We start from the raw sequence: 7883 nt of genomic DNA on the forward strand, positions 1-7883 counted from the left end.
CTCACTTCCGCCTCAGCAACTTAGTGAGGCCCTAGGCATCTTAGTGAGACTGTCTCAAAATAAAAAATACAAAGGGCTGGGGATGTGGCTCAAAGGTTAAATGCCCCTGGGTTCAATCCCTAGTACCCCTACTCCAGAAAAAAAAAAAAAAAAAAGAATACAACCCTCGCTGCTCTGCCACTATGGTCTATTTTTAAACTAACATATTTGTTTTTTTCTTTCCTTCTCCCTCTTTGCCTCCCTAACCATGAAAGAAGCCAGATTAACTTTCTTCCCATCCTAGGCCCAGTTATTCGTCCTTTGGCTCATGACCTACAGGAATAAGCAATCTACGCCCCGGGGCTGGCACCAGCGGATCTGAGAAACAGCTATCTCTCAATGCTACAGATGAATTGACTCCTGACAGAGCACAGCTGGAATGTAGCCTTTGTATTCCTTCTTTAAAAGCCTGCTGTTCTCAGCAACTTAGCAAGGCCCTAAGCAGCTCAGCGAGACCCTGTGTCTAAATAAAATATAAAAAGGGGCTGCTGCTGTCCCTCTTTAATGTGCATGGAAGACTTGAAGGCTCAGTGTTTAAGTGCCTCTTGGTTCAATCCTTGGTACAAAAAAAAAAAAAAAAAGTCCTCTGTTTCCTCTGGCAGTTAGAATCACAGCCTTTGGGGTAGGAGTCCCCTCTATTTCTCCTTTGTTAGCAAAGTAATACGATTTCTTTTTCCTTTTTTTCAAAACCTTACCTTCGTTATTGGATCCAATTCCAGGACAAGGACTGACCTTTCAGTATCAGAATTGTCCAAATGAAAGGCTCAAAGGAGCCTTTAAATTAAAGATAGCAGAATGAATACCTATAGTTATCTCAGATCCTCTCAAAATTCAAGTAAAGCAAAAGTTTTTTTTTTTTTTTAATCTCACAAGAACAAGGGAACCAGACAGAAAAAAATAATAACAAAAAATTGGAGCCTGAAAAGTAGAGAAATAGGATAATTGACTTAGCAGACCTGAGAGAACTAAGGAATAAGGAGAAGGGAAAGCCAGGAAGCAAGATGACAATGTAGATCTCTGGGGATGTGGGAGTTTGCAGCATCAGGTGCTTCTGAAAAAGGGTATGTAGGTGAGCCGGAGACCTGGAGGATTGGTTGTGAGCTGCACAGGAAGAAGCTAGTGTCCCCCATCCCCTCCTGCACAGCTGCTGTTGTCCCTCTTTAATGTGCATGGAAGACTTGAAGTGCCTTCTCAGAAGGGATAAAGAACAGGATCTCTGGAATGGGGACACCCAGATGTTGTTGCCGTGTTCTGGTTATCTGAGGCTGCCTAAACGACCCCAAAACTTGGTGCCATAAACAATGACTATTTTTCCACCATTTGGTTGTCCCTCATGATTTTGTGGGTCTGAAATTGGATAGGACTTGGCTGGGGAATTCTGTTCCATGAAGCATCAGCGAAGTTCACTAAGTATAATTACATGGTGGTTTTCAGCCAGCTGGAAGACTTCTTCTATATTTGACACCATAGCAAGAGTAACTGGAAGGCTGATCTCAGCTGGCACTATTACCCAGGACACTTACACCTTCTCTCTTCACATGGCAGTTTCAGGGTGTCAGATCTCCTATGTGGAGAGTCAGGGTTTCCAGAAAAATAATACAAGAGATACAAGCAGAAGTTACTAAGCTTCTTATTATCTAGGCTTGGAAACTATTGAACATCGTTTCCATTGTATTCTATAGATCATGCAAATCACTGAGACCAGCCCAGTTTCAAGGAAAGGAGAATTAGCCTCCATCCCGGAATGAATGTGTGTGTGCAAAGATTTTGCAGCCATCTTTAATCTTGGGTACTAAATGAACATATGGATAGGGCTTCTGTACTGAAATTGAAGAGTCGTATGAAAATTAAGAAAATTGGGCTGGGGATGTGGCTCAAGCGGTAGCAAGCTTGCCTGGCATGCGTGCGGCCCGGGTTTGATACTCAGCACTACATACCAACAAAGCTGTTGTGTCCGCCGAGAACTAAAAATAAACAAATTAAAAAAAAAAAAGAAAATTAAGAAAATGAATATTGAACTAACTGTTCAATATTATTCCTCCACTTGATTCCTGCTAGAAACTGGCAGCCAGGATTATATTCATTAAGAGTTTATATTCATTAAGAGTTTGGAGTATTTCTCTCTGGAGAAATCTAAGAACAAAGATCTAAGGACACTGTATTCAATTGCTTAATGAAACTGAGCAACCTGTTAGTAAACTTATCCTTGTCAAGCCTCACCACTCATGTACGCACAAAGGTGTCCAGAAAGTATTGTTGATTGCACTTTTAGGGTTAGTAGATAAAATACAGGACACTTAAATATGAATTTTGGATAAACAACAAATAATCTTTATTGAAGTATAAAATATATAACATGGCTTAAACACTGCACAGAATGTACTTTTCCTATAAGGTATCTGTTGTTTATGTAAAATTGAAGTTTAACTAGGTGTCTTGTTTTTTGTTTTGTTTTTTGCTAAATTTGGCACACTTAAGAATGGATAGCCAAGACTGGGGTTGTGGTTCAGTAGTACAGCAATTGCCTCGCATGCCTGAAGCACTGGGTTTGATCCTCAGCACCACATAAATAAATAAAATAAAGGTATTATATACATCTACAACTAAAATTAAAAAAAAAAGAATAGATAGCCAGATGAGCATGGCAAAAGCCTGTAATCCTACTTGCTCAGGAGGCTGAGGCTGGAGGATTGCAAGGTTAAAGCCAGCCTCAGCAACTTAGGGGGGACCTAAGCAACTCAGTGAGACCCTGTCTCTAAATAAAATATAAAAAAGGGCTGGGGATGTGGCTCACTGGTTAAGCACCTCTGGGTTCAATCCCTGGTAACAACAACAACAAAAACAAAACAAAACAAACAAACATAGATCCTCAGAATTTAAGGGAAGAATTTGACATGACAGAAAGAATCCCAAAAGTATAACAGGAAAGAAGCTTGGAAGAAAAAGACTATATGGAAAGGGGAAAGAAAAGTGATGATCTGCTATTGGTCTCCTCTGAGAAATAAATTTAGAAAAAAAAAACAGAATAGATACTCTTTAACAATTAGTACTTAGAGAACAAAACATAGGTCTTTTAAATTATAAATATGATAGCAAAAAAAAAAAAAACCTCAGCAGAGTAGTAAGAATATAAAGTTAGAAAATAATAGAATGCACAGTCATTCCTCCGTATCCTTTGGGATTGGTTCCAGGACTCCTGTGAATAGCAAAACCTCTGGATATCCCTTAGATAAAATGGCCTAGTATTTGCATTTAACTTCTGCACATCCTCCCATATACTTTGAAACATCTCTGGATTACTTATAATATCTAATACAATGCAAATGTTATGTAAATAGTTGTTACACTGTATTGTGTAGGGAATAGTGACAAGGAAATGTCTATGCATGTTCAGTTCAGGTGCATGCTGTAGGCTTAACTGCATAGTATATGATCCATGGTTGATCGAACTTACACATGCAGAGAGCTGCTTACATAGACAAAAGGCAAACAGAAGAGAAAGAGGTAGGAAATAATAAGAAAATTAGAAAGCTAGTCCTGAAATCTAGGAGGCAAAGGGAAAGAAGTCAATAAAATAATTCAATTATATTTTTTGAGAACTAAAGGGTGTGAATTTCCACATTGAAAGCACTTGCTAGGGGCTGGGGATGTGGCTCAAGCCGTAGCGCGCTCGCCTGGCATGCGTGCGGCCGGGTTCGATCCTTAGCACCACATACAAAGATGTTGTGTCTGCCGATAACTAAAAAAAGAAAGCACTTGCTAAGCCCAGCACAATAGATAAAATGAGAACCACACCAAGGCACATCACAATAAAATTTTAGAAGACTGGGGGGCTCAGAGGAGAGCTTACAAGCAACCAGAGGGTAAAAGGAGGTTTCATATAAGGGATGAAGAATCGAGTGGGAAGTTGGCATAGTGGTACATACCTGTGATCCCAGCCACTGGGGAGGCTGAGACAGGAGGATCTCAAGTTCAAGGCTAACCTTGGCATCTTAGCAAAACCCTGTCTCAAATAAAATAAAAAGGACTAGAGATGTAGCTCAGTGGTAAAGCTCTTGCTTAGCATGTGCAAGGTCCTGGGTTTAATTTCCAATACTGCAAAAATAAAAATGTCACCAAATTTATCAACAACAGCACAAAAACTGACAGACAGTGGAATCATGCTTTTATAACTCTGAGAGAAAATAATTTCCAAATAGATTCCCATATCCATTCCAACTAGCAGCCAAGTTGAGGGGAGTAAAGACAGTTTCAGACATTCACAATTTCAAAATATTTACCTCCTGTGTACTTTTCATCAAAAAACTTTCAGATGGTGTGTTCCATCAAAACAAGGACCTAAACCTTAGGATTTGAAAAAAATGGCAAATAGCAGAGTGAACAAGTGAAAATTGGATTGTGGGAAGGCAATCAGTTAACACTATAGCTATGGATGTCTAGCTTTCCTTAACTTAGAGTTAAGCACTAACTGTGTGCCCGTCACCATTCTAAGTGCTTTACATATATAGTACTAGTTAATCCTCACCAGAGCTGAGTTGCTAAGCACATACTTGCATAGATGTCAATAAGCATTACTATTAATGTATACAATCATTTATTAATTCAACCATACTGCATTAAACTGCCTATGGCAGGCTTTTTTAGAATTGGCTGAAACAATATATTCAGTCCCACATCTCTTAAAAACCCTGCCCTCCTCCATCAACAGAAGTCCTCTCCCATTGACAGGGTCATCTTATTGGAAAGCCTTCTATGGCTGAGAAAAAAAAAAAAGTACTGTATTGTGACCTCCAAGGCTGGGGCTCAAAAGGTAGCATAGCTTCCATCCAATTCTCTTGCTTAGCACACATGCCTTTGGAGCACGTACATACAGCTGCTCTGAAACCATCATGCTCCAGTGACCATGTGGACAGGTGACAGCCAAAGAGTGACTCAGGAATGCTGGCTCTTCCAGCCCCCCGGCAGTTTGAGTTTTCCCAATCCCAATCCCAATGCTGCACATGAGAATGAGGAAGACTTAAAAATGCTTTCAGCATGCTTCCTGCCTCATGGAATCCAGGTGACGCACTCAGTGAGAACCATCTTGCTGAGCCCTGTCTGTCACCAGGATCATAAGTTATAAGAATAACAAAAAACTAGGGCTGGGGTTGTGGCTCAGTGGTAGTGTGCTTGTCTTGCATGTGTGGGGCACTGGGTTCGATCCTCAGCACCACATAAATAAATAAAATAATAAAATAAAGGTTTTGTGTCCATTTACAACTAAATAAATAAATAAATAAATAATTTTTTAAAAAAGAAGAAGAACAAAAAACTATTGGGCTGGGATGTGGCTCAGTGGTAGAGCCCTTTTCTATCACCCTGGGTTCAATCCTCAAAACTGTGAAGAATGATAAAAATAGTAAATGACTTTGTTTCACAACACAAATACTTCTTGGAGCAATAGATATCCAGGACACTTCCATATGAAAGTGGGATTTTATTTTATTTTTTAAATATTTATTTTATAGTTGGACACAATACCTTTATTTCACTCAATTAGTTTTTACATGGTGTTGAGGATCGAACCCAGGGTGCCGGGCATGCGAGACGAGCACTCTACCGCTGAGCCACAACCCCAGCCCGAAAGTGGGATTTTAAACCAGAATTTTGAATCTCCCTTCCCAATACTCATTGAAATGACATAAAGCGGGTAATGAGAGGGAATTTTTACTGAGGGGCAAGTCTCTCTTCTGACACTCTCGGCAATTTCAGGATAATAGCCAGGGTACATCCAGTCTGACCACTGGCCAGGAAGGAGCTGAGGCTTGAGGCCAGATAACCCTTGGCCCCCTGGGACAGTGACTTTGCAAAGCATTAAAAAGAAAGTTTACACAGGTGACATTCCTTGCCAGCTGGCCCTCTCCACAATTCTTTCAGGCTTCTGGAAGGTAATCAGCCCTGCAGCCTAAGATATGAGAGGAAGATTCCAGCAGCATCCAAAGAGTTAGGCAGGGATCCAGAAAGAATTAGCTCATTCTGTTAGGGGACAAAAGCAAAGCTTTTTAAACTTTCAAGGATGAGTAAGCATCAATAATATATAGAACCATAAAAAATTTCTAGAACTTAGAAAATGTAACAACTAATAGGTAGGAGTGACTTTTTGTTTTGTTTTATAATATAAAGCAGAAATAAATTTTAAACAGCCTCTGCTATGTCTTGCATAAATAAAACTGACCAAAAAATATAGATCTAATCTGAATATTATTTATGATATAGAATTAATGGTTATAGACTAGATTCCATTATTTTACTGAATCACCTACTGAATATTTATAAAAACTGACAAAATATTTATTTGCAAAGAAAACCTCATTAAATTCTAAAATAGGACTGGGGGTACAGCTTGGTGGTGGAGCACTTTGCCCAACATGTGCAAGGCCCTGGATTTGATACCCAGTAAGGTCAAAGAAACCCCAAAATTCTAAAGTAAGAATAGAGTTTGAACCCTAACACTGTCATTTTTTAAGCTGGTAACTCTAAGAAAGTCATTTATCTTTTTCTGTATGTACTTATCTTTAGTTTTATAAGATCCTGGTGAATTAAAGCCATTCACAAAACTACCATTGGGAAAGGGAGCCAGTGGCGTTTCAAAGTAAGGTGCAGGACTTGGAGACCAAGACTGAGGCAGAATACTATAGACTGAGTACTGTTGATGAGGATTATATACAGGCTGCATAAAGACTGGTGAGGCATACTGTGCTTGAGTTTGAATTGGTTGACTATACATACTAGAATCCATTAATCGATAACCATTCTTAGCAAAAAAAGTATTGATGGCTTTTATCCTTGCCATGATTGGCTTGCCCTGAAATGTTTTAACTTCTTCTCTTAAGTATTTAAAAGCCTGCTGTGCATCTGTGTCTGACTGAAAAGTGATATACCAGTTGCTATTATGTGCAAACTCACAGCTTATCACTTCGGGGCAGTTTTCACTTCCTCTACTGGTGTAGTTTCAGGAATCTCTCTGAGAATGACAATACAACGTTTATGACTTGGTCTCACCTTCTCACCCTTCTCATCAACTTGTACCATAGGAGAAGATCTCAACACTTCAAGAATTAGATCAGGATCTGTGGTCAATTTTTTTTATCTCTTCCATGTTGACAATTGTCCAAATTGGGACGAACTGATTACTATCCATCTGAGATATCAAATAAAGATCCTTTGACAAGTTTTCTCGTGAAAAACAGAATTCTAATTGTTTCTTTAGACATTCTTTTAGGTCTTCTGTAGAAATTGTTGAACTGCTTTCTCCAGAAACATCACATATTTGGTAACTCAGCTCTTCAGGTCCTAATATCATTCCATCAGTTGATTCTTCAATGCCTGTAGTGTTTCTTGTGGTTTCACAAGATGGAGAATACATTACTTCATATTCCTTACACATATCTTCTGAAAGCTCAGCATTTCCTTCAGGATGAGACCCTGATGTGGCTGCTGTTTCATGCCATGAGCTTTCAGTTCCATGAGCTACAGTAGTGGCATCAGGAGTTCCAGGAGGAATTTCTTGCCATACTTCGGCATTAGGATTTAAACCAGTTCCTTTAGATGCTACCTGCTTCTCCCTCCGGGGTCCCACATGTTGCTCGCCTTCCTCCCAGAGGCCCCACGAGGCCTCGCCTCACTCCTGTACTTATCTTTAGAATAGGGATGATGATTATGCCTTCCTTATAGGGACTAAATTATGAGGATAAAATGACTTAATATATGTTAAACTTTTGGAAGAGTACTTGGTCTATTCTAAACCAGATGTTATAGTTGGCTATTTTTTCTGATCACAGTTAAATAAAATAAAAATTTGGTAA

The 7883-nt window shown here is 39.3% G+C and overlaps 1 pseudogene; it reads right to left on the bottom strand.

Moving 5' to 3' along the window:
• Window positions 1–6499: 6499 nt before the first annotated feature.
• On the bottom strand, window positions 6500–7640 carry LOC124084851 (la-related protein 4-like; annotated as a pseudogene).
• Window positions 7641–7883: the final 243 nt, after the last annotated feature.

Source organism: Marmota monax, unplaced genomic scaffold (genome assembly GCF_021218885.2).
Source record: "Marmota monax isolate L192 unplaced genomic scaffold, Marmota_monax_Labrador192_F-V1.1 WCK01_AAM20220418_F8-fsc00106, whole genome shotgun sequence".
Taxonomy (NCBI): Eukaryota; Metazoa; Chordata; class Mammalia; order Rodentia; family Sciuridae; genus Marmota; species Marmota monax.